General features: G+C 42.6%; 1 protein-coding gene across 15 annotated transcripts in view; it reads left to right on the top strand.

Moving 5' to 3' along the window:
* The window catches only part of SETD4 (SET domain containing 4), a 409,208-nt gene that overhangs the window by 28,501 nt on the left and 352,929 nt on the right, over positions 1-27,778 (top strand). The window contains exons 12-13 of one of the 15 annotated variants that reach the window (XM_029213935.1): positions 10,982-11,052; positions 11,903-12,067. The exons of 13 other annotated variants lie outside the window; for them this stretch is intronic. The gene's annotated coding sequence lies outside the window, so the exon portion shown is untranslated. Of the gene's footprint in view, positions 1-10,981; positions 12,068-27,778 lie in introns of those variants that run through there. One more of the 15 variants, XM_029213934.1, reaches the window with a different exon arrangement.

The raw sequence follows: 27,778 nt of genomic DNA on the forward strand, positions 1-27,778 counted from the left end.
ATTTTCTTGTTTAATTTCCTTCTGTTCAAGGTAGTTTTAACATCAGGCTATGAGTAAAATTTAAAAAAAACTGCTCACAGAAATATAGTAAGATTTAAGAAAAATGTAAGGTTACCGCTTCCCACCCACTAGCGCAGCAATCATAAAGAAAGTGGATAATAACCCGTGTCGTTGAGGATATGGAGAGATCGGAACCCCACACACTGCTGGTGGGAAAGGAAGATGCTGTACCTACTTTGGAAAATAGTTTGGCAGTGGCTCAAGAGGTTGATAAGCATAGAGTTACTTTATGACCCAGCAATTCCCCCTTTAGGTACATACCCAAGAGAATTGAAAACATATGTCCACACAAAAACATGAGCATGAATATTCATAGCAGCATTATTCATAACAGCCCCAAACCCAGATGTCCATCAGTGGGTGAATGGATCGATAAACAAAACGTGGTCTTCCCATAAAATGGAATATCATGCAGCCATAGAAAGGAATGAAGCACCAACACATGCCACATGGATGGACCTTAAACACGTTATGCTAAATGAAAGAATCCAGTCACAAGAGGCCACATAGAATTTTATTTGCATGAAATTTCCAGAATAGACCAGTCTGTAGAGATGGAAAGTAGATTAGCAGGTGCTGTGGCGTGAGGCAGGGTGCTAGAGGGATTGGAGGGTGACAGCCGAAGAGTAGGGGGTTTCTTTTTGGGTTGATGAAAATGTTCTAAAATTGTGGTGATAGTTGCACAACTCTGAATATACTAAAACCCATTGAATTATATACTTTAAATGGGTGAATGGTATGGCATGTGAGTTATATTTCAATAAAGCTATTCTTTTAAAAAAAGTAGGGTTAGTACCTATTGAATTCTATCCCTCTTCTTTTTTAATTTTTTAAATTGGTTTTTGGCCACGCCACTGTGTGCTTGTGGGATCTTAGTTCCCTGGCGAGGGGACTGAACCTGTGCCCTCGGCAGTGAGAGTGCAGGGTCCTAACCACTGGACCGCCAGGGAGTTCAATTCTATCCCTCTTCTCATGCTCAGCTAACACTTTCACAGGCAGGGCTAGAGTTTGTCAGTCTGATGACGATGGTAGAGGCCTAGCAGCGTTAGGTCCTCTGCCCCACGCGTGACATTTATCACCTCGTTTAATTCTTACAATGATCTGTGCGGTAATAACTTTCCTGATTTTGTAAATGTGGAGACAAAGGTTCAGGAAGGTAGAGTTCTTGCTGAGGTCACACAGCTAGGATTCAAACCTTGGTCAACCTCCATACCCCACTCTCCTAAAGTTGATGCTTCTGTGACTGTGTTTGTGAAGCACAGGCGGGCTTAGGTGGGCACCTGCCCTCACCTGATCAGGATCACGTGGACTCAAAGTGGAGCTGGAGTGGTCGCCCTTGGACGAGCATCTGGAGGGCTGGGATCTGTGGTCCTGCTGTTCAAGCATGCTCCCTCCTGGCTTGATCACTGGCCTTCTCTTGACAAGCAGAGACGCCTTAGTACATGGAAGAGCAGACTCAGGGCCCAGGGAACCTGACTTCACATTGACCCTGAGAGGGCATGTTATTAGCCACGTTTTAGAGAAAAGGAAACAGGCTCCGAGGAGAGAAGGAATGCGGAGTGATGTGAGGGTGGCGGTGAGGCTGCTCTCCATCGCGGGCAGCAGGAGCCTTTATTAGGAGCACGTTTGTCACGGTGGGGTCCCCTGACCCTGGCATCAGAAACAGCCAGGGTGCACGAGCCCAGTCCAGACCCACTGAGTCAGTCTCTGGGAGGTAGGTCTGGGAATGTGTATTTGTTGAGGCCCCAGGTGATTTCAGGGTGCGCTGTCTGCAAACCACTGACCTAGAGACGCCAGAGGAGGGGCTGCGCCCTGGTCCTTGGTCCCAGGGCTTCAGTTGTCATTTCACAGGTTCCTGAGGTGAGGTGTTAGACAGACCTGACCCTCGATCGTGTGACTCCGACCCTGGGCCTCTGAATATGTGTAGCATCAGAGGGTGGCAGTGAGAGACGTCCTTGGGGTGATCCACTCTGACCCCTCATTTTGTGGGTGAAGCTCCCAGACAGTGAGAAGCTTGCTCTGGGCCATGGACTTAGCATCAGAACCCACATTTTCTTGCTGTTTCTAGCAGACTTTATGCTTTCCTGCATCCTCCTTCCAGAGTGCAAGATCTAGATATTGTCCCAAATGAACTCCCCAAACTGTATTCTTCCAGGGAAGAATCAGAAAGTGGGAGCGGGGCTGTTGGAGGAGAAAGGGAAGCGGTAGCGTCAGCCTGAGAAGGGTTGGAGAAGGGACGCGCTGGAGCTGAGTCCTCCCTGGGTTTGGCCTCTGTCCTCATTTCAGCCCCTCCTCTAGTCTCACAGTGGCTCTGGGACGCACGTATTATGTCTTTATTAGATGTGAAGAAACTGAAGGATAGAGGGGTCAGGGGACTTATCCCACATCATACAGTTGGGGTTTGACCCCAGGAGTGTCTGAGTTCAAGTCTATCACCTGTCAGCCACACCTGTTTCTGCCTCCAAAGATGGGCAGCCTAGGGTGCAGGGTAGGGATGGGCCACCTGAGAGCAGTTTTTGTTGTGTCTCATTTTTGTGTTACAATGGGCGACTTCATTGGCCACAAGGAACCGGCAGCACCGAGCTTTGAGGAGAAAGAAGGCCTGCCCAGAAGTCCCTGCGGGCCAAGCCCTCTCCCTGCAGCCTGACTTTTTATGGTCGAATTTCAGTGTTCCAGCCTCTCCCACTCACCGTGAAGACCCACATCCCATAAAGGGCAGCAGGTGTTATTAGAGGGGCAAGAAGGGGAGAGTGGTCCCGCCAGGCAGGCTTCTCCCATTCCGGAGGAATTTGTCCTGGGGTGGGGATCCCTATTGATATCAAGGGTCCCTGTTCAGCTCTGCAGCTCTGGCCACAAGCATTTGGACGCCTTCTGGTGCCTAGAATCAGAGGATGAGGCAAAACCTAGGACTGCAAAGCATCTACTAAGCAGTTATTAGGGCAGTAAGTAATTGCAGTTCTAACTTTGCCCTTTTCACAAAGGGAGACTCTAAACTGATTAAGAGGAGAGGGGGTTTCAGGAGGTCACTGAGGAAGCAGGTCACGTATAGAGCATGTTGGAGATGGGCAGCACAGACCTTCGATTCTCAGGTCATCTCTGGGACTCAGTGTCCTGGGTGACTGGCCTCTGAGCCTCAGTGAAGGTGGGACCAGTGGTTCGCAGCCTTAACCATTCAAGGGAATCACATGTGGAGCCTTTTTAAAAAATTTTATTGAGGAATAATTGACAAATATAATTGTGTATATTTATAATGTACAACATAATGATTTGATATATTGATACATACTCATTGTAGAATGATTATCAAGATCAAGATAATTAACACATCTATTATCTCACGCAGTTAACTCATTGTGTGCCTGTGCGTGCGCGCGCACATGTGTGGTGGGAATGCTTAAGATTTACTTTCAGCAACTTCAAGTCCACAATACCATATTATTAACTAGTCACCACGTTGTGCATTAGACCCGCAGAACTTATTCTTCTGATAATTGAAATTTATACCCTTTGACATTACCCCCTCCTTCCAACCCCTGATAACCACCATTCTATTTTCTGTTTCTATGAAATTGGATTTAAAAAAAAATTCCACATGTAAGTGATATCATAAGTATTTGTCTTTCTCAATCTGGGTTATCTCCAAATTCATCCATGTTGTCGCAAATGACAGGATTTCATTCTTTTCTTATGTTAGAGTAATATTCCATTGTATATGTGTGCCACATTTTCTTTATTCATTCATCTGTTGAAGGACATTTTAAGTTGTTTCCATATCTTGACTATTGTGAATAATGCTGCAGTGAACATGGCTGTATGGATATTTCTTTGAGATACTGATTTCAGTTTCTTCAGATATAACCCAGGAATGGGATTGCTGGGTCACAGGGTAGTTAAATTTTTACTTCTTTGAGGAACCGCCATACTGTTTTCCATAATGGCTGTATCAGTTTACATTTCCATCAGTAGTGTATAAGGGTTCCCTTTTCTCCACATCCACACCGACACTTGTTATCTTTTGTCTTTTTGATAATAGCCATCCTAGCAGGCGTGAGGTGGTTTTGATTTGCATTTCCCTGATGATTAGTGGTGTTGAGCACCTTCTCATATAACTTTTGTATGCCTTCTTTGGAAAATGTCTATTCAGGTCCTTTGCCTGTTTTTAAATTGGATTATTTGCTTTTTTGCTATTGAGTTGTATGAGTTCTTTGTATATTTTCAGATATACAATTTGTGAATATTTTCTCCCACCCTGTTGGCTGACTTTTAAAATTATTGCTTGTTTGCCTTGCTGTGTAGAAGCTCTGTAGTTTGATACAGTTCCACTTGTTTATTTTAGCTTCTGTTGCCTGTACTTTTGCTATCTTATCTAAGAAGTGATTGTCAAGACCACTGTCAAAGATCTTTTTCCCTATGTTTTCCTCCAGGAGTTTTACAGTTTCAGGTCTTACATTTAAGTCTTTGATCCATTTTGAGATAATTTTTTTGTGTGGTGTAAGATAGCGGTCCATTCTTTACCATGTAGATATCTGGTTTTCTCCTCACCATTTGTTAGAAGAGATTATTCTTTCTCCAATGTGGATTTTTGGTACCCTTTCAAAAATTAGTTGACCATATTTGTGTGGGTTTATGCATGGGCTCTCTATTCTGTTCCACTGGTCTATGTGACTGTTTTTATGCCAGTACCATACTTTTTTGATTACTGTAGCTTTGTAATATAGTCTGAAATCAGGACATATGATACCTCCAACTTTGTTCTTCTTTCTCATGATTACTGTGGCTCTTCAGGGTCTTTTGTGGTTCCATACAAATTTTAGGGTAGTTTTTTTTCTGTTTCTGTGAAAAATGCCATTAGAATTTTGATAGGGATTTCACTGAATCTCTAGAACACTTTGGGTAGTATGGACATTTTCATAATATTAATTCTTCCAATCCATGAACATGGAATATATTTACATTTATTTGTGTCTTCTTCAGTCTGTTTCAACACTGTCTTATAGTTTTAAGTACAGGTCTTTCACATCCTTGGTTAATTTATTCCTAAGTATTTTATAGTTTTTGATGTTTCTATAAATGGGATTGCTTTCTTAATTTGTCTTTCAGATAGTTTGTTATTAGTGTATAGAAATGCAACTGCTTTCCGATGTTGATTTTGTATCCTGCAATTTATTTATTAGTTCTAACAGATTTTTGGTGAATCTTTAGGGTTATCTATGTCTAAGATTATATCATCTGCAAACATAATTTTGCTACTTCCTTTCTGAGTTGGATGCCTTTTATTTCTTTTTCTTGCCTAATTGCTAAGGCTAGGACATCCAGTACTATGTTGAATAGAAATGGTGAGAGTAGGTATCCTTGTCTTGTTCCTGATCTTAGAGGAGAGGCTTTAAAATTTTACCATTGAGTATGATGTAGCTGTGGACTTTTCATATATGGCCTTTATTATGCTGAGAAACATTTCTTTTATAGTTGATTTGTTGAGAGTTTTTATCATGAAAGGATGTTAAGTTTTGTCAAGTGCTTTTTCTGCATCTATTGAAATGATCATTTGATTATTATCCTTCATTCTGTTAATGTGATGTTCACATTTATTGATTTACATATGTTCAATTATCCATGCATCCCAAGGATGAATCCCACTTAATCATGGTTTGTGATCAGTTCAACGTGTTCTTTTTTTTTTTTTTGCGGTACGCGGGCCTCTCACCGTTGTGGCCTCTCCCGTTGCGGAGCACAGGCTCCGGACGCGCAGGCTCAGTGGCCATGGCTCACGGGCCCAGCTGCTCCGCGGCATGTGGGATCTTCCCGGACCAGGGCATGAACCCGTGTCCCCTGCATCGGCAGGCGGACTCTCAACCACTGCGCCACCAGGGAAGCCCTCAATGTGTTCTTGAATTCAGTGTGCTAGTATCTTGATGAGGATTTTTGCATTTGCAGGATTTGTTCAACCTCTGATGATTGACCTATACTTTTCTTTTCTTGTAGTGTCCTTGTCTGGCTTTTGTATCTGGGTAATGCTGGTCTTATTTTACTAAAATGAGTTCGGAAGTTTTCCTTCCCCTTCAGTTTTTTAGAAGAGTTTGAAAAGGATTGGCATTAATTTTTCTTTTAATGTTTGGTAGGATTCACCTGTGAAGTCATCTGGGCTTTTATTTGTCGGAGATTTTTGATTACCCATTTAATCTCCTTACTCATTATTGGTCTGTTCATACTTTCTATTAATTCATGATTCATTCTTGGTAAGTTGTGTGTTTCTAGGAAATTATCCATTTCTTCTAAATTAATTCATTAGCATATAGTTGTTCATGGTAGTCTCTTATGATCCTTTGAATTTCTGTGGTATCAGTTATAATGCCTCTTCTTTCATTTATAATTTTATTAATTTGAGTAGTCTCTTTTTTTTTTCTTAGTCTAGCTAAAGGCTTGTCAATTTTGTTTATCTTTTCAGAAAACCAACTCTTAGTTTTGTTGATCTTTTTCTATTGTCTTTCTCATCTCTATTTCCTTTATTTATATTCTAATTTTTATTTCACTCCTTATGCTAACTTTGGGCTTAGTTTATTTTTCCTTTTCTAGTTCCTTCAGGAGTAAAGGTTAGGTTGTTTATTTGAGATCTTTTTTCTTAATGTAGGCATTCATTGCTATAAACTTCCCTCTTAGAACCACTTTTGCTGCATCGCATACGTTTTTGTATGCTGTGTTTCTATTATTGTTTGTCTCTAGATATTTTTTTATTCCTTCTTTGACCTGTTGGTTGTTCAGAAGTGTGTTGTTTAATTTCCACATATTTGTGAAGTTTCCAGCTTTCCTCGTTACTGATTTCTAGTCTCATACCATTGTGGTTGGAAAAGATACTCAATATGATTTCAGTCTGCTTAAATTTATTAAGACTTGTTTTGTGACCTAACATGATTTACCCTGGAGAATGTTTCATGTGTGCTAGAGATGAATGTTGGATGGAATGTTCTTTACACGTCTATCAGGTCTATTTGATTGAAAGTGTCTTTCAAGTCCATTTTTAAAACTGATTCTCTCTGTATGATCTACCCATTGTTTAAGGTGAGGTATTGAACTCACCCACGATTATTGCATTGCTATCTGTTTTTTGCCTTCAGCTTTATTAATAATTGTTTAATATATTTAGGTGCTTCAATACTGGGTGCATATATGTTTACAATTGTTATATCCTCTTGATTAATTAACCCCTTTATCATTATAACAATATAATGACCTTCTTTGTCTTTTGTTACAATGTTTGACTTAAAGTCTATATTGTGTGATATAAGTATAGCTGTCTCAGCTCTCTTGGTTTCCATTTACATAAAATATCTTCACTTTCAGCCTGTGTGTTTAAAGCTTACATGACTCTCTTCTAAGCAGTATATATAGTTGGGTTTTGTTTTTTTATCCATTCAGTTACTTTTTTTTTTTTTTTTTTTTTTTGCTGTACGCGGGCCCCTCACTGCTGTGGCCTCTCCCGTCGCAGAACACAGACTCCGGATGCGCAGGCTCAGTGGCCACGGCTCACGGGCCCAGCCACTCCGTGGCATGTGGGATCCTCCCGGACCGGGGCACGAACCTGCGTCCCCTGCATCGGCAGGTGGACTCTCAACCACTGTGCCACCAGGGAAGCCCCATTCAGTTACTTTTTGCCTTTTAAATAGAAAATTTAAACCATTTACATTTAGAGTAGTTATTGATAGGCAAAGACTTACTATTGCTATTTCATTAATTTCTTTCTAATTGTTTTGTAGTTTCTTCGTTCCTCTCTTCCTTTTTTGCTGTCTTTGTTTGTGAGTTGATTTTTTTTATAGTGGTATGCTTTGATTCTTTTTTTTCTTTATCATTTATGTATCTATACAGTAGATAGTTTGTGCTTTGTGGTTACCATGAGGCTTTCATAATACATCTTGTTGTTATAACTGTAAAGCTTATAACTTAACTTCAGTTGCATAAAAGTGTTCTACACATTTACTTGCTCCCACCCTCAACTTATATTGTTGTTGTCCCAATTTACAACTTTTTATAATGTGTCCATTAACAAAATATTGTAGCTATAATTATTTTTAAGACTTTTGTCTCTTAGCCTATATGCTAGAGTTCAGAGTGACTTACACACCACCATTACAGTATTAGGGTATTTTGAATTCTACTATACCTTTACCAGTAAAGTTGATACTTCCATGTTTTCATGTTACTAATTAGTGTCTTTTTGTTTCAGCTTGAAGAACTCCCGTTAGCATTTCTTGTAAGGCAGGTCTAGTGCTGATAAATTCCCTCAGCTTTTGTTTTTCTGGGAAAGTCTTTATTTCTCCTTCACTAATGAAGTACAATTATGCTAGATAAAGTATTCTTGGTGAATAGTTTCTTTCCTTGAGCATTTTGAATGTGTCATCCCCTCTTCTGGCCTGCAAGGTTTCTGCTGAGAAATTTGCTGATAGCCTTATTGGGATTCCCTTGTATGTGATGAGTCTCTTTCTCTTTCTGTTTTAAAATTTCTCTCTTTGTCTTTGATTTTTGAGAGGTTAATTATAATGTATCTTGGTGAATATCTCTTTGGGTTATATCTATTTGGGGACCTTTGGGTTTTATGTACCTGGATGGCCATATCTCTCCCCAGATTTAGGAATTTTTCAGCTATGATTTCTTTAAATATGTTTCTGTCCTTTTCTTTATCTCTTCTTTTGTTTTGTTTTGTTTTGTTTGATAGTATCCCGTAATTCACATAAGTTTTCTTCAGTCTTTTTCAATCTAATTTGTTTCTCCTCTGTCTGTATAATATCAAGAAATCTATCTTGGAGTTCACAGATTCTTTTTTTTTTTAGTTTTTTAAATTTTATTTTTGGCTGCATTGGGTCTTTGTTGCTGTGCGTGGGCTTTCTCTGGTTGCGGAGAGTGGGGGCTACTCTTCGTTGTGGTGCGTGGGCTTCTCACTGTGGTCCTTCCCTTGTTTTGGAGCATGGGCTCTAGGCTCGCGGGCTTCAGTAGTTGCAGCATGCAGGCTCAGTAGTTGTGGCTCTTGGTCTCTAGAGTGCAGGCTCAGTAGTTGTGGTGCATGGGCTTAGTTGCTCTGCGCCATGTCGGGTCTTCCTGGACCAGGGATCGAACCCATGTCCCCTCCATTGGCAGGTGGATTCTTAACCACTGCGCCACCAGGGAAGTCCGAGTTCACAGATTCTTTATTCTGCCTGAGAGCTTCAACAGCTCTCTATTGCATTTTTTCATTCCATTCATTGTGGTCTTCAGCTCCAGAGTTTGTTCGGTTCTTTTTAAAAACGATTTCTGTCTGTTGAACTTATTTTGTTCATTTATTGTTTTCCTGAATTCGTTAAGTTGTGTTCTCCTAAATCTTGTTGAACTTCCTAAAATAATAATTATTTATTTATTTATTTTTTGCGGTACGCGGGCCTCTCACTGTTGTGGCCTCTCCCGTTGCGGAGCACAGGCTCCGGACGCGCAGGCTCAGCGGCCATGGCTCACGGGCCCGGCCGCTCCGCGGCATGTGGGATCTTCCCGGACCGGGGCACGAACCCGCGTCCCCTGCATCGGCAGGCGGACTCTCAACCACTGCGCCACCAGGGAAGCCCTAAAATAATTACTTTGAATTCTTTTTTTGGTAATTCGCAGATCTCCATTTCTTTGGGATTGGTTACTGGAAAATCGTTATGTTCCTTTGGTGGTGTCACGTTTCCTTGCTTTTCCATATTTCTGATGGCTTTGCATCGATGTCTGTGCATTTGAGGATGCATTCACTTTTTGGACTGGCTTCAGTGGGAAAAGACTCACCTAAATGTGGTTGCAAGGGTGCTAGCCTGGCGGGATACGGTGTCTTTCATTCTTGGAAGGCACAGCAGCACAGCCTCCACGCGGCTCTGTCAGCTGAGGTCATCGTAGGTGCAGACTGCTGGAATATTCTGTGGCCAGGACTGCCAAGGTCCTGTGGGTAGGAGTGGCAACAAGGCTTTTGGGAACTTGGGAGGTGAAGGTTGCTGGGGTCTTCTGCTGTTGCCATGGGAGGAAGTTCTAGCCAGTGGGATCCCTCTTGGCCGTGGCCTGTTGTGCTGGCAAACAGTAGAAGTGGAGCTGGAGTCCTGGGGCCACTTGCCGAGGCAGCATCACTTGTGTCTAAGGTGTGAGCATGTACAGATGGCCTGTGGAACCAAGGTCTGGGTCTCTGGGTCTCACCACAGTGACTCTGGCTGGCGGGGCGTGGCACAGACCCTGGGGTGACAAGGTGCAGCAATGGCTTGGTCCTCGGCCCCAGGGGGCAGGGGGCAGTAGCAGCACAGCCTGAAGAGGGTGGGTTGAAGTCCCACCTTTGACCCCAGGGGGCAGTTGTAGGACGGTAGTAGCACCTACCTGGTGGTGGCTTGTTAACACCTTGTGTTAGGATCCAGGGAGCAGGGCTCAGGGCAGTGGCAGTGCCTCTGGCAATGACAGTTCAGAGCTTTGACCTGGGACCGAGGGGCAGGGCTGGGAGCACTGATAGTGTGTTTTGGCAATGATGGTTCCGAGTGGTGGCCTGAGTCGTGGGGTTGGGGCTCAGGGCAGCCCCATCAGTGACGATTCAGAGCCAAGACCTGGGAGCTGGGTGTGAGGCTCAGGGCAGTGACAGTGTGGTACTGGTAATGGTCAGAGTGTGACCTGAGACTGAGGGCAGGGCTCCGGGCAGCCGTGGCTCCCATCATGTATATGATGATGCACTGTGAGGTCCTGATCCCAGAGAGTGGGGCACGGCAGTGCCTGGGGCCTCTGAGGACGGTGACAGCTCCAGCCCTAGGGAGGGGACATGGTTGTGGGCACTCGGGGCAGCTCCATCAGCTGGGATCAGTGTTGGTGTAGACTGGGGGAGACCTCAGTAGCAAAGGCTGCAGACATGCACAGTGGTGAGGCTTGCTGGAGCTTCTGCTTTCCTTTTCTCCAGGAGGTGGAATTCCTCTGGGGGTGATCTCCCTGGCACTCAGACGCTCTTGGCTTGAGGCTGGGGTAACACAGGTAAGATGCTTCCTGCACTTCTTTACATGGCCATCCTCGGTTTTTGAGCTCTGCAGGATTTTTGATGCTTCTTCATTGTATTCCAGAGCTTTCCCTGAGCTGTTTTTGTTGGTTTACAGTTGTTTACTGTTTTTGTGAGGAGATGAACATTGGGACCTCCTAGCCCTCCACCTAGCTGATGTCACCTCCCTCTCACATGCAGAGCTTTAAAAACTGCAGAGGCCGGAGTCCCATCCCGAGGGTCTGATTTAATTGGTCTGGGGTGTGCCAACATCCTGGGGGTCCTAAAGCTCCCAGGTGACTTTGCTCTTCACCAGAGTTTCCTTTCTGAGTCTCTGGGCTATAGGAACAAGCTCCTTTAACTTCTCCCAGCTGGAACATTCTGGATTTTCAAGCCTACAGTTACAATAGTTTTGGGAGGCAGGAGAGAGAATGCCAGTTGCTGTTCCACTGAACAAGTTTATGCTGCCTAAATAATTTCTAAAATAGTACCAATCCCTGCTGAGTACAGACGAATCCAAAGCACAAGTGCTTAACCTTCAGTTCAGCCAGGACAGTGAAATATGAGTGGCCAGACCACAGCAGGTGCTCAGTACGTTTTAGTTCTTTTCACAAGTCTCCTTTAAAAACTCGCTATACCTGTGAGTGTCCCAAGTGTTACGGTTGATGCCTGAAAAATACGAAATGGATCTCTGAATCTGTGGGACTCTTGCAGTGAGCTTGAGACACTTCCACCTTTGAACACTGGATGGCGCAAGAAGACCGCTGGGCTGAGGATGCTGACTGAGGTCCTGGAGGCTGCCGTCAAAATCAGGCAACAGGGAGTGCCATTTTTTTTTTTTTTTTTCAGATGTTAGGATCCAGACAAGGCAAACGAGAACTCTATGTGTTGCTACTGGGATAAAATGCAGGCTTCATATTCTCTTGTGGGCCGTTGGATCTCCTGGAGTGAGAAACGCAGACCGATAGACAATAGTTCAAGGTGATGGCTGACAGAGAAGGGAGCTGGCCAGAATTTTTCACACCAGGTAGCAGGTTTTAATTAATTTTTCACACCGGCTAGCAGGTTTTAATTTCTATTCTATTTAATTTCTATCACTGGGAGCAGGGAGACAGGTCCTGACTTACAGGCAAAAAGAGCAAGGGTGGCTTTGGAGTTTAAACTGACCACCCACACAAAGAAAGGGGGGCAACTCTTGTGACCCCTCTTCTGCCAGATGCTTCTAGAATTAGAAAGTGGTCCATTTGGTGGAGAGCTGGAAAGGAGCCACTTCTTCCCAACCAACGGGAGGGCTGCCTGTCTGTTGTTAGAGGCGTGCGTTTGATCTGAGGACAGAGCTTCAAAGTAGAGTGAAAACGACACCAGGGTGTCCTTGGACTGCTCTGTCTACAGGTGACTGACAGACTCCAGATCCCACATGGCTGGGGCAGTGACGTGACCCAGCACACATCACCTAGTGACTGCACAGTGGCGGGGGGGGGGGGTGCTCCTTTGAAACGACCTCTTTGGTCCGCTGGACTTTCCCAGTGCCTCTGTGATCTGTCCTTCCATCAAGATGAATTCAACTTGCAGATCAGGGGAGCTCTGATCACGGTTTCTCCCTTCTCACTCTCTTCTCCTTCCACCCCTCTTGCTATTTATACACATCCCAGCCTTGTCTTAAGTGGGTGTTTGTTTTCTCTTGGGCATTTCATCTAGAGCGTGCTAGCAAGACCTGGATGAGGCCCTTACTATGGTATTGAAGTTTTTCCCCTTATTTGGAGGAGTAAACTACAGATGACAGTTTCTCTGATTGGAGTTGCCTTACTGGTGGTGGCTGGCTGTTTGGGAAACAGATCCTGCTTCAGAGTATTCATGTTGGGATAATGAGTTCTTTGTGATTGTTGTGGTTCAATATTCAGGCCAGGGGACCACACCGTAGCCCAGGTTGGGAGCCGTGGCGCACATGGACACAGCCATCAGCAGAAATTGTATGAAAAAGGAAATATTCTGTCTCTGTATTTACAAGGCAGTGTTTCTGATACCAGTGGGAGCAAAATATTGGCAGTGAGCAACTGTTAGAATTCATCATCTTTCTTTTACAGTTTGCTAGTGGCAGGAGTCTATGGGGGAGGCCACTGCCACTGAAAATGTCCCTCAGGAAGCTAACGAAGCACTGGCAGCATCTCTTATTGGGGTGGCTTGCCCTAGAACCCTGCTCCTTAAAAGCTGGTCTGGAGACCAGCAGAATCAACAGTACCAGGAGCTTGTGAGAAAAGCAGAGTCTCAGGCCCTGCCCTGAACCTACTGGGAGCTAGAGAAGCAGTGCCGCAGAAGTGTGACTGGCTCTGGGGTCCAAGCCATTGTGGTAGAGAATTCCCAGTCTCCTGGACCAGTCGGTCGGACCATCAGCAAGCCATCTGGCGCAGTTGGGGGACGCCCATTCTTGACATGAGGGCGCTGTTCGTGGGGCCCTGGGGCTCTGCTGGGAGGATCCACGTGGCCAGATCCTTGGCGATTATCATAGTTTTGCCCCTTTGACTTTGGGGGACGGCTGTTCCCAAATTCCTCGGAAGTGCCAGGGGAGGTGGCCCGACGGAAGCCACCCAGCTCCTTACCCCCACCCCTTGCTGCGGCTGCTGGGCAGTCAGCTGTGGATCCCCAGTCTTCCTAACGTCCATTTCTGAGGTTCACATTCACGGGGAAAAAAATAGATCCCCGTGCAGCGGTGTGGTTTTGAATTCCCTGAGCCACTGCAAATGCATGGGGGCTGGTGGGCCTCGAGTGGAAGAGTCCAGGGGCTTTCAGACCCGGCCATGGTGTTAACTTAGGAGTATAAAGGAGCCTTCATACACCTACAGCTTCTTTCTGGCCATTTCCATGAGCTGCTTTCTGACTCCCTACAGCACTAAGGTTGAGTGTAGGGATGAGTTTCCTTGGAGCCTTGAAGAACGAGGCAGTGGTGGTGGTGGGGATGGATTTGGTCTTCGCTTATCTGAGGCCACCCATGGGTTCTGGGACAGAAAGACCGCAGAAGCGGAGGAGATTTCGGGAGAGGTGGGCCGTGGGAAGGATCAGACAGCTTCACTCTGAGCGCTGGCTGTTCCTTTTCTTTCTTGTGGCCTGGGTTCCCTGCAGGTTCTGACATGCTCCAAGCTCAGATCCCAGCCAGCCGGGGGTGCTGGCAACCCAGGGCATTCTGGCCAGGTTGATTTCACGGCGTTGTTCTCACCCATTAGCTCACATTATGCAGAATGGGGTGGGGGCAGTGCCTGGTGTCCTTTCCTTTGTTTATAGACATATTTTTCTTTGTGAGGGGAAAAAAAGAGCTGACTCCCTTTTAAGGGACACGAAAACTGAGTTTTGTCTTCTCTTCCTATTACTGTCAAACAAAAGTCACCTTAGAACTCTCGATCACATGGGGCCTGTCACTGGCAGGAAGCGAGACCTTCCCCTGTGAATGTATAACTTACAGTAAGTTCTCAGCAGACCAAAAAAAATGCCTTTTATCATGCTCTGGTTTTTTTCCTCCCACTGTTTTATTTCACTTACAACATCACTCAGGCCCAAATGGTATTTGTCAGGAGTAATTGGCAAATGCTGGAGGCTGTGTTCAAGGCTGCCTGAATGGAAAATCTCAAAGCCGTTGTCCATGTTGAAAGAAAATATTACATTTGATCTTTTTTTACGATTTCTGCAGACATGATGCGTGTCTGCATTCTTTAGCCTTATAACCCTTTATATTTGAGGGACAAAAACAATCCCGGCAGGAAGTAGCCCTTCACAGCTAATTTACAGTATACCGAGAAGTAACCACAACACATGAGAAGTCATTTTAAAAACATGACCATGATTTATTTTTATTAGCCATCTAATAAACCTGCACCGGTTTGCGGGTTCTTATACATTGAATTATGACTTCAAGCTTCGCGTTTCATGTCTCCTTCTACTAGGATGTTTATTCTTCTGGATAAAAATATTCCTAAGGATGGTGGCAGCCATCCTTGGGATGCTGGGATGCCCTCTCACGCAGGCTCCATTGGAGGCTACGTGCTTCTCTGGTGCAGGACATCATGTAACCAGCAAATGAGAATCGTCTGATCAAACTGAGTCCCAGAGAGCAGAAATGATGCATCTGAGGGCCAGGAAGTGAATGGTGACAGGTCTCCCAACCCATAAGTCTTCATACTGTATCAGACAGTCCCCCTTAGGTACACAGCAGAGTGTAAATGACATAGTTTGGAGGCTTTTTAAGGTCACACAACCCAACATAAATTTGCCTTTCTCCATGTTCCACATGTGTATAAGTATGTACCTATGAGGAAATGGCACAGACCAATGACGAGGACCACAGAGCTTCCCACCTCGAATCTGTGACACGGGGATAATTCTGGAGTCATAACACACACATGTTATAGAACACATGTTACGGTTGGGAGAGTGTTAGATTGAAGAACACATTTTACAGAAAACTCTGGATCAGGGGTCAGCCAGCCCCTATTTTTGTAAGTAAAATTTTTTTTCTAAATGCAGACTTCTAAAAAATTGTGGTAAAATAGGTGTAACATAATAAAATTTGCCATTTAACCATTTTTAAGTGTATAATTCAATGACATTGAGTACAGTGTTGTGTGACCATCACCATTATCTATTTCCAAACATTTTCTATCACCCCAACAGAAATTCTGTACCCACTAAACAATAAGTCCCCATTCCCTCCCGCCCCCCCCGGCCCCACACCTGGTAACCTTTCATCTACTTTATGTCTCTGTACTTTTCTATTCTAGATATTTCATAGAAGTGGAATCATATAACATTTGTCTTTTTGTGCCTTGGTTTATTTCAGTCGGCATAATGTTTTTGAGGTTCATCTGTTCTAGCATATGTCAGTACTTCATTGCTCCCCCTGCTTAATGGAGGTATAATTGACAATTAAACATTGTATGTGTTTAAGGTGTACAACTTGATGAGTTGATATACATTATGAAAGAATCACCACAATCAAGCTATTTAACATATCCATCGCCTCACGTAGTTACCATCTTTTTTAAAATTAAAATTATTATGTTTTTTTTTAGTGGTGAGGACACTTAAGGTCTACCCTCTTAGCAAATTTTTTTTTTTCTTTTTTTTTTTTTTTCAGTATGTGGGCCTCTCACTGTTGTGGCCTCTCCCGTTACGGAGCACAGGCTCCGGACACACAGGCTCAGCGGCCATGGCTCACGGGCCCAGCCGCTCCGCGGCACGTGGGATCCTGCCGGACCGGGGCACGAACCCGCGTCCTCTGCATGAGCAGGCGGACTCTCAACCACTGTGCCACCAGGGAAGCCCCATCCTCTTAGCAAATTTGAAAAACACATACAGTATTGTTAGCTGTGGTCACAGTGTTATACATTAGATCTTCAGAACTTAATTCACCTTGCATCATTGCTTTTTTTTTCATTGTGGTAAAAACATAAAATTTACCATCTTAACCATTTTAAAATGTACGGTCAGTAATGTTTCCTATATTTAGTGTCGTGCAACAGATTTCTAGAACGTTTTCATCTTGCAGACCTGAAACTGTATCCATTGAATAACACCTCCCCTTTACCCTCTCCCCTCTGCCTCTGGAACCACCATGCTACTTTTGTTTCTAAGAGTTCGACTCCTTTAGATACCTCATGTAAGTAGAATCAAGCAGTATTTGTCCTTGTGTGTCTGGCTTATTTCACTCAGCATCGTGTCCTTAAGGCTCCTCCATGTTGTAGTATGTGACAGGATTTCCTTCTTTCTTATGGCTGGATAGTATTCTGTCCGTATATACCATATTTTATTTATCTGTTAATCAGTTGATGGGCACTTGGGCTGTTTCTACCTCTTGGCTCTTGTGAGTAACACTGCTATGAACTTGGATATGAAAGTATCTGTTTGAACATCTCCTTTCACTTTCTTTGGGTATATACCCAGGGGTATGTTAACGAAGTTTTATTGTAACACAGCTGGATCTCTTTGTTTACCGATTGTCTATGGCAGAGTTTACAACAGCGGAGCTGAGTAGTGGTGACAGAGACCCGATGGCTCACAAATGGCTCACAAAGCTGAAAATATTTACTCTCTGGCCCTTTACAGAAAAAGTCTGCTGACTCCTGCCCTAGATCTAATCAAATATGTGCTTCCTTTGGTGGTTCTGTTGGAGAGTTCCGTCTCCTGGGAACTGGTTTTGAACAAGGCTTAGTTCTTTACCTGGTATCTTGCACTCACTTTACCAGGTATTTGGTACCTGGTATTCGGTATCACACCGGGCTTGCTCCAACCGCAGACAAGCTCTTTTGGCCCTAATACATCCGCTCTCCTCCCAGGGCCTGGACTGACAATAATGTTCTTTCCCTCCCTTAAAACCTAGAGCAAGTATGATCTGTGCTGTGGCAACACTTTTTTTATTTCTTGCCCCAACACATATGTTTTAGTTTCCCGTGGCTGCTGTAACAAATTACCACAAACTTGGTGGCTTAAAAACAATAGAATTTTATTCTCTCAATAAAGAATATTGGAGGCTGGCAGTCGGAAGTCCTGGAGGAAGGAAGGAGTCCTGGAGGCTGGAAGTCTGAAGTCCTGGAGGAAGGAAGGAGTCCTGGAGGCTGGAAGTCTGAAATCAAGGTGTCAGCAGAGTTGGTTTCTTCTGGAGGCTCTAGGGCAGAATCTGTTCCAGGTCTCTCTCCTTGCTTCTGCGGTTGCTGGCAATCCTTGGGGTTCCCTGGCTTGTAGCAGCATCACCTTAATCTCTGCCGCTAGGGCCAACATCACCTTCCTGTGTCTCTCTGTGTATCTACTTCTGTTTCTTTTCCATTAAAAGGACTTGGCATTGGATTGAGGGTACACCTGGTTAATCTAGGGTGATCTCATCTTGAGATCCTTCACATAATTACATCTATAAAAACCCTATAAGGTCATATTCATGGGTACTGGTGCTTAGGACTTGGACCTTTCTTATGAGGGCGTGGTGAGGACACAGTAGAGGAGGGAAAAACGTTTCCTCTACTCTCTTAGGTTCAGTGGCTGAGGCTTGCAAATTAACTGGCAATAGACAGACCAAGAGGAGAAAGATTTACTTTGCATGCATGTAAGTGTTGCAGGAAGGGGGACCCCTTCCAGGGCCCGAGAATGGGCTCTTGTCTAACACTCAGAAGCGAATTGTCTGAGGAGACACACGTGCTGATGAAGCAAGAGACTTTATTGGGAAGGGGCGCCCAGGAGGAGAGCAGCAGGGTAAGGGAACCTAGGCGGATAGCTCTGCCACGTGGCTCGAAGTCTCAGGTTTTATGGTGATGGGATTAGTTTCTGGGTTGCCTCTGGCCAATCATTCTGGCTCAGGGTCCTTTCCGGTGGCACACACAACCGCTTAGCCAAGATGGATTCCAGTGAGAAGGATTCTGGGAGGTTGGTATATGCACTGGCGTCTCCTCTCTTCTTTTGACCTTTCCCGTATTCTTCCCGTTTGTGTTGGCTTGTTAGTTCCGTGTTCCTCGCTAGGATCTCCTGTCATAAAATAACTCATGCAAATTGTTGCTGTCTTTGCCTGGCCAGGGCCGGCGGTTTCAGTCAGTGTTTTCCCTAACATAAGGGCCACACAGAAAAGAAATGAAAACTCCAAAATGTAGTTAGGTTTCAGAGCTTATATGTCATTTTTTTTTTAAAAGGTGATATACTGTAGAGAAAAGACTAGACAAAGGAGAAGGGGTTTGTACTTCTGGGGGGAGGGTAAATTGTGAGAAGGTGAATGTTTGGGGAAACTAATGGAAGATAAGGGGTATTTAGTAAGGTTTGTTATGCAGACCAAGTTGGCAATCTCCAGTGATAGGAATCTCTGGGGATTAAGAGTTCTCTTCCTGGTGTGGGGACGGGGGAGGACACCTTAACAAATGGAAGTTTATGCCCTGATTTTAGGTAAAAAGGAGGAGGGCGGAGAGTTCCTCCTGCACCTGCTGTGTCTCAGTTGCCTTCAGCGCAAAAGAGTCCTTATGCCAAAGTGACGTATTTTGGGGTGGCATATTCTGATCCCTTTCAACACCCTTCAACCCACCACACATATAATGGATGACATTCACATCCAGGCTGTATAGATATATATACATCTGATATAATGACACATCCCATGAGTGGACTCAGATTTCTGGAAAATACAAAGAAATCTTGCAGGGAAATAAGGCAAATGACACTGTGCTTTTTTGGGTGACTTTTATAAATACATTTATCCACATGGTAAATAAAGCAGCCATGTGATGATCTCAAAAACTGTTCACTTTGTAAAAAACTGTTAATGTGATTATTGAAAATTATTTAAAAAATGTATTTTATGGTACAGATTTTAAAAACATGGGTATTGATTTTGTTCTCCTTCTGTATTCCTCAGATAATTCAGTAGGCACGTGCTACAATAAATACGTTTAAATAAAGACCATTTTGTTAAAAGTCACGATAAATGGAATTCACAGATATTTGAATGCTATTAGTAGGGAGAGATCACGTGATGGCCTTGATCTGCAGGTGGCTTTCCCTGCTTATAAGGGACACAGTCACATTCAAGCTGTCTGATTTTTTTTTTTTTTTTTGGTGATACGTGCCTGAGAGTAAATTTGAAATAATTTGAAAGTAAATTGGAAAAAAATAAAGAATACTGAATACAGCCAGCTTGCAGATTTCTCTAGCACGCTGACTGAGGAGGGGCGTGGTAGCATTCTGTTCCCTGGTGTTGCAGAGACTGCTGACACATTCTTTGCTTGTCCTTGATGTCTTTCTTACTGAAAATATATCCCTGAGTGAAATTCAAAAGAGAACAACAGAAACTGTAAAACCACACCTCATGAGCAGTATAAATTGTAGTTCCCACAACTGTCAACTGTATCATGGGCTTTTGGGTGTGAGTGGTGGGACAGTAGTTAACTATCTCTCCTTCATCTTAAGCCAACTTTTTTTTTTTTAATTGGGAAAGTGCATCATTATTTCTTGATTTAAAAAAGTGACATTATTTCAGGAGTAACATTAAATCTACTCTAAATTATTGAAAGAATAATTTTACATCAGAGCTGTTAAATTTTTGTTAATAACGAGTTATTTGTGCACACCTTGGGCTGCCTGGGATAATGTGAAGGTTGAACTTAATATGCAAGGTGGTTTCCCTGTTGAAAAATTAGGGGCTTCTCCAGCCAGAGCACCACAGTGATACACAGCAGCAGAAACGGGAGTCACAGCTACATTTTCTGGAGAGAGATCAAAGATCAGGACAAAGCAGGGGAGGCCTTTTATATGCAAGCCTGCAGAGCAGGCGCTAGGAGTTCTGGGGCTGTCTAGAGCTGCACGGGTTGGAACTGGAGTGGCCAGGGCAATGCAGTCCCCACTCTGCTGGACTGATCCTTTGAGGTGAGATTTTTGGAGTGGATCATGGAGAAACAGAGAACGTGTTACAATTAGGATAAGAAGACTTCAAGGAAACAAGCAGCCTCTCCAGCATCTATAATCAGGGGGAGGCGGGGTGAGCACACACCAAAGGGCATTGCAGATAAGGAGGGACCTGTGACCTGCTATCACACCGAGGAAGCCACTGCTGCACTTCACACCCCTGGGGCCCTGCCTTGGCTCCCAATCAAAAGCACACCTAATTTCAGAACACTCAGAACACATTTCAGATTTTCTCAAATCTTACCATGCAAAATCCTACTCCAAAAGGAGAAGAGGGAAGGAAGTTAAGGACTGTGGGAGAGAAGCAGAGGGTTTTTATAATCACTTCGCAGCTTCTACCCAGGAGTTGTTCTACTCTTCCCAATCATTTCGTATTCTTGGGAGCTCAACTGTGTGTCTGCAGCTAGGAGGGATGGAGAAAGGCCGTAGTATAGAGTTGGAGAGACTTGGATTGATGTGTATCTGTCTCCATATCACCATGTTCCCTTTCCATTAAAATGTGGCACCTCCAAATCTGTGACATAACATTGCCATGTAATTTGGCAATGTGCAATGAGAAACAAAAAATACACGGTTTGCCTAAAGTAGGAGAAATATGAAATAAAATCATTCACAACAGTCATATCAGTTGTAAAGCATAAATCACGACTTTTGATTCTAGTATAGTGTAAACCAGTGGTTGACAAAATATGGCCCATGGACCAAATCTGGCCCGATGCTCGTTTTTTGGTAAATGTTTTATGAGAACACAGCTAAACCCATCCATTTACACAATATCTGTGGCTGCTTTGTTCTTACAAAGGCTGATTGAATTGTTGCAACAAAGACCCTCAGGCCTGCAAAGCTGAAATGTTTACTATGAATAAATAGAAAAAGTTTGCTGACCCCAATTAAAAACTTAAGATGGAAACCAAAAGCAAAGATGAACTACAGACACAGTCTAAGTGGTGGTCTTGTATTATAACATTAGATTGCGTCTGTACTCTCCCCTTGACTTGTTTTGCTTTCTGAGCTACTTTCAGGTAAAAGTGAAGAGCTTACTGGTAAACCTGTAGGAAACAAATGACAGTGATAGGTGGCCCCAGATTCTTGTTTATTGTTCTCTTCCCAAAGTATCTGCTGGATGTCTTCATTGTCTTCAGAGCACAAGTGGTTCCTCTATGTTCCCCAAACACTGATTCACTTTAATCAATCCCTAAAATATGGATAAGTACTGGCTAATGGATGTTTCCAACAATTGTAATGTATCTGAAAAGCAAATAACCAGTAGTACACAATAATGAAGTCATTTATCAAATATGAGAAATCCTCGCACACAAAATTGTGAATTCTCATGATTGGTGTCATGACTACAAAACAGCAAGTTTTTTACATCCTCTGAAAACAGGAGCATAAATTCTGTATTTCGAATACAGAAAAAGAAAAAGGCCAATGTCTTACATCTTTTTGAAATTGATGTTGAATGTGCAGGGCTTTGAGACTTTGAGGAATCACGTCCAACATTGTACTGAGCAACTTTAAAGAAATAGTGGATTGAAACGCGATGAATTTAGGATGGAGAAGCAGTGGATTGTATTTCCATTCAGGCCTGTCAGGGAGTCAGTTCATCTGTATTTCTTGTTGTGTAATGTTGTCCATCTGACACATCTAGGAAGTGAGATTGATTTGCTCACCTTTCGGAAGAGCAGTGAGTAAAGAATCTGTTTCTAAATGATTTTTGCCGTAAAATTCCATCAATTTGGACTCGTAATAGTTTAGATATAATGTATCCCTGACAAGTTTTGTTTTCACATCTGTGGTCTGAGATGTGCTGTTTTTGAAGCACAATCCCAATAGGAGTTTCCATCTTACTAGAGTTTTTGGAAGAGTCTTAAATGGATCCAAGCATATACTTCATGGTGGCTCCTAAGAAAATTCTGTTTCTCTCATTCTTTTGCCCAGAAGAACTCTCTTCCTCAAACATGTTTTTCTGTCCAAGCTAAGTCTCTTGGGCACCAAATCCCTCCCCCGGTTCCTCTCCCTTCTGTGGAGTGCCTTGCTCTCCCTTAGTTCCTCTTAAACCCCTCCACTCCCCCTTCCTTCCCTGAGGCCCCTTCCTGATTTCTCCTGGACCTCTGTCTTTGATTCCTGATTCCTTTCCATAAGGTCTCCTGCAAAACAAACTTTTCTCACCCACTGCACCCCACCCCCAGAGAAACCCATGCTTCTCATCATGTCACCCCCCTCCTCCTCCTTTTCCTTCCTCTTTCTCTTCACATCCTTTGGGGAACACTCTTAGGAGCTTCAAATTCTCACTGTCCTTTTAAAAATTGAGATATAATTTATGGATAAAATTCACCTTTTAAAAGTATCCAATTCAGTCGTTTCCAGTATATTCACAAAGCTGTGTAACTATCACTACTATGTAATCCCAGAACATTTGTATCACCCTCAAAAGAAACACCTGGTCTATTAGCAGTCACTCCCCACTTCCCCTCCCTTCAGCCCCTGGTAACCACTAATCTACTGTGTTTCCATGGATTTACCTATTCTGGACATTCCATGTAATAGGAATCATAGAACAGGTGGCCTTTTGTGAGTGGCTTCTTTTATTTAGCCTAATGTTTTCAAAGTTCATCCATGTTTTCGCATATATCAGTACTTCATTAATTTTTATGTGGAAGGATATTCCATTATAAGGATATACCGTATTTTGTTTATTCATTCATCAGTTGGACATTTGGGTTATTTTCACTTTGGGGCTATTCGAACATTGCTGCTATGAACATTTCTATACGAGGTTTTATGTGAACATGTGTTTTCAGTTCTCTTGGGTATATACCTAGGAGTGGAATTTTGAAGAATTGCCAAACTGTTTTCAAAAGTGGCTGTGTCATTTTAATTCCCACCAGCGATGTATGAGGGTTGCAGTTTCTCTGCATCCTCACTAACACTTGTTTTGTCTATCTTTTTGATTATAGCTATCCTAGTGAATATGAAATAGTATCTAATTGTGCTTTTTGTTAGCATTTCCTTGGTGACTATGATGTTGAGCAGATTTTCATGGTTCTTATTGACCATTGTGTATCTTCTTTGGAGAAATGTCTATTCAAGTCATTTGCCCATTTTTAAATTGGATTGTTTGCTTTTTATTGTTGAGTTGTAAGACTTCTTTATATATTCTGTATACTAGACCCTCAGCAGACATATGATTTGCAAATATCTTCTCCCATTCTGTGGGGTATCTTCACTTTCCTGATAGTGTCTTTTGGAACACAAAAGTTTTTGATTTTGATTAAGTCCAATCTGTTTTTTTTCTTTAATTGCTTGTGCTTTTGGTGTCATATCCAAGAAACCATTGTCTAATTGAAAGTCACAAAAATTTACACCTGTTTTCTTCTAAGAGTTTTATAGTTTTAGCTCTTACATTTAGGTCTTTGATTCATTTTAAACTAATTTCTGTATATGGTATGAAGCAAAGGTCCAACTTCATTCTATTTATTTATTTGTTTATATTGCCGCGCCATGCGGCATGCGATATCTTAGTTCCCTGACCAGGGATCGAACCCGTGCCCCCTGCAGTGGAAGCGCAGAGTCTTAACCACTGGACCGCCAGAGAGGTCCCCCAACTTCATTCTTCTGTGTATGAATATCTAATTGTCTCAGCACCATTTGTTGAAAAGACTATAATTTCCCCATTGAATTGTCATGGTACTCTGCTGGAAGTCAGTTGCTCGTAAGTGTACGGGTCTACTTCTGGACTCTCAATTCTTTTCCATTGATGTAGATGTCTATCCTTATGCTAATATCATACTATCTTGATTACTGTACCTTTGTAGTACATTTTGAAATTGGAAAATGTGAGCCTTCCAAATTTGTTTTTCTTTTTAAGATTTTATTATTTTTTTGGATATTCTGAGTCCCTTGAATTTCCATATGATTTTTAGGATCAGTTTGTCAGTTCCTGCAAAAAAGCCAGCAAGGATTTTTAGAGGGATTGTGTTGAATCTGTAGATAATTTGAGGACTGTAACCATTATATCAGTTACGGTTCTATCAGTCAAACAGAACTGGTAGGAGGCGCACACGTACTCACACACACACAGCAGTAAGTTGGCTCCTGCAGTTGTGGGGCCTGCTAGGCAAGTCTGAAGTCTGCAGGGCAGGGTGTCTAAAGAGCAGGCTGACACTCTGGGACATGAGGAGAAATTGAAGTCCACGGGTGGAATATCTTCTACTTGGACACCTCAGTCCTGTGCTTACAACTTTCAACTGATTGAATCAGGCCCGCCCGAATTATTTAAGATAATCGCGTTTACTGAAAGTCAGCTGTTTATAGAGGATAACCACATCTACAAAATACCTTCATAGCAACACCTTGATTAGTGTTTGATTGAATAACTGGGGACTATAGCCTGGTCAAGCTGACACATAAAACTGACTATCACGGCTACCTTGACTATATTAAGTCTCCCAATCCATGAACGTGAAATATCTTTCCACTTGCTTAGATCTTTAAAAATTTGTTCCAAGGAGGCTTTGTAGTTTCCATTGTATATGTCCTGCACTTCTTTTGTTAAATTTACTCCTACCTATTTTGTTCTTTTTGATGTTATTGTAAATGGAATTGTTTTCTTACTTTCATTTTTGGATTGTTCATTGCCCTGTATAGAAATACAGTTGATTTTTGTATATTGAACTTGTATCCTACAGCCTTGCTGAACTCTTTATTAACTCTAATTATTTATTTTGTGGATTTCTTAAGATTTTCTATATATGTGATCTGCAAAGAGAGAAAGTTTTACTTCTTTCTAATGTGGATTCCTTTTATTTCTTTTTCTTGTCTAATTGCCCTGGCTAGAACCTCCAGTACAATATTGAATAGAAGTGGTGAGAGGAGCCTTCTTGTCTTGTTCCTGCTATTAGTGGCAAAGTTTTCAGTCTTTTACCATTAAGCATGATGTTAACTATGGGTTTTTGAGATACCCTTTATCAGGTTGAGAAAGTTCCCTCCTATTCCTACTTTATTGAGTGTTTTTATCATGAAAGGGTATTGGGGTTTGCCAAATGCCTTTTCCATGTCTGATCATATGGTTTTTATCCATTATTCTCTTAATAAGGTATATTACTTTGATTGATTTTCATATCAACTAACCTTACATTCCTGGGATAAATCCCACTTTGTCATGGAACATAATCCTTTTTATATGTTGCTAACGTTTTGTTGAGGATTTTTGTATCTGTATTCCTATGGGATATTGGTCTATAGTTTTTTTTTCTTGTAATATCTTTGTCTGATTTTGGTATCAGAATGATACTGACCTTGTGGAATGAGTTTAGAAGTGTTTCCTCTTCTTTTCTTTGGAAGACTTTGTGAAGTATTGGTGTTTTTCACTGTATTTTACAGCAGAATGTAGATCTCCTCAGCTTCCATTCTAAAATGTTGAAAGAGGCAAGTGAGAAGGAATAGCCCCTTTGTGCTTCTAGATGTTGTCATGTCTGCATGATGCCTGGATCTATGCAGCCTCCTTGGGACTATGAAGGGAGTCATCCCAAGTCAACACCCTGAGGATGGCAGAGTATAAAGAAGGAAAGAATACACACTCCTTCTGAGTGTGGAGACCTCCTGTCTCCTTCCTTGTTATGTGAAGGAAAGAATACATACTTCTTAGGAGTATGGAGACCTCCTGTCTCCAGGTCTCTTGTTATGTGAAGTAACATGTCTTTATTATTGTTTAAGCCCCTTTTGGTTAGGTTTTTGGTTATTTGCAGCTAAAAATATCTATCTGATAGTTATTATTGTATCCTCTGCAATAGGAACATTCCTTGTTTTTAAAATTTTCTTCCACTTTCTATGTCATCGGGTTAAGACATACTGTGCCTGCAGAAAGGTATCATCAGAGGGACTAGACAGTCACTGGATTCTGTTTAAAATAAACCAAGTACAGTCTCAAGGTTATGTGGTCTATAGCTCTGCCAGGGTTCTTTAGGATGTCATGACCATTAAAAAAAACCCTCAAGGGGTTACCGTTTTTGCCCCTTGTATGAACGTGGGTAGTATAAAGGACAAATTGAATTTGGAGAGACATACTGTGGAGCCCGAATTGTAACTCACAGAATGAACAGGTATATTAGGGTTCTCCAGAAAAACCAAAGGAATAGAATTGTGAGATGGCCCCAGATTCCTGCTGCCTGGTGTACATACTCTGTATAATCCCCCTTCCTTCTTAAGTGTGGGCAGGACTATGAATACCACGACTAGGTTATGCTAAAAGTGAAGGGATTTTGCAATATATAATTAAGACTCCAAATCAGTTATCTCTGAGTTAATCCAAAGAGATTATCTTGAGTGGGCCTGACTTAATCAGGCAAGCCCTCAAAGGGGACCAAGTCCTTCTTGAGGAGGTAGATTTGAAGTGTGAGGGGACCTGTGGAGGAGGCCACATGGCAAGGGTTAGAGTATAGCCTCAAGTAGCTGAGAGTGGTCCCCAGTTGGCAGCTAGCAAGAAAATGAGGACCTCAGTCCTATAGCTCTAAGGCAGTGCATTCTGCCAACAACCCGAGGTTGCTTAGAAGTGGATCTTTCCCTCATTGAACCTCCACATGAGGATGCACCTGGCTAACAAGTTGATTTCAGCCTTATGAGACTGTCTTGGTCAGCTCAGGCTGCTATAACAAAAATGCCATAGACTGGGTAGCTTAAACAACAAACATTTATTTCTCACTGTTCAAGATCTTGGAAGTCCAAGATCAGTGTGCTGGTGGATTCTATGTGTGGTGAAGACCCTCTTCCTGGTTTGCATGGGACTGCCTTCTTGCTATATAATCACACGGCAGAGAAAGAGAGAGCTCTGGTCTCTTCTTTTTCTTACAAGGCTCTAATCCTTTCATGGGGGCCTCACCCTCATGACCTCATCTAATCTTAATTACCTTCCAGAGGTCCCATCACATTGATGATTAGAGCTTCAACATATGAATTTTGGGGTGACACAAACATTAGTCCATTAGCAGAAACCCTGAGCAAAGAACCTTGTTAAAGTGTACTGGATCTTGGACTACAGAAACTGTGAAATAATACATTTGTGTTACTTTAAGCCACTAAGTTTGTTGTAATTTGTTATTCAGCAGTAGAAAATTAACATAGGTAACATTTCAAATATCGCTCCTTTATATTGAAAGAATATCTCAGTGATCAACATAAAGTAAATTACTAAAAGTAATGTTTGGCAACTCAGGAAATTACATGGATCAGATGCCCCAGCAAATTGCCTTTTCTTTCTCTTTTTTTTTTTCCATTAAACGTTGTCACTTCTGATGGGACCTCACAGAC

The sequence above is a fragment of the Monodon monoceros genome, unplaced genomic scaffold (assembly GCF_005190385.1).
Source record: "Monodon monoceros isolate NGI ecotype Baffin Bay Population unplaced genomic scaffold, NGI_Narwhal_1 Super_Scaffold_11, whole genome shotgun sequence".
Taxonomy (NCBI): Eukaryota; Metazoa; Chordata; class Mammalia; order Artiodactyla; family Monodontidae; genus Monodon; species Monodon monoceros.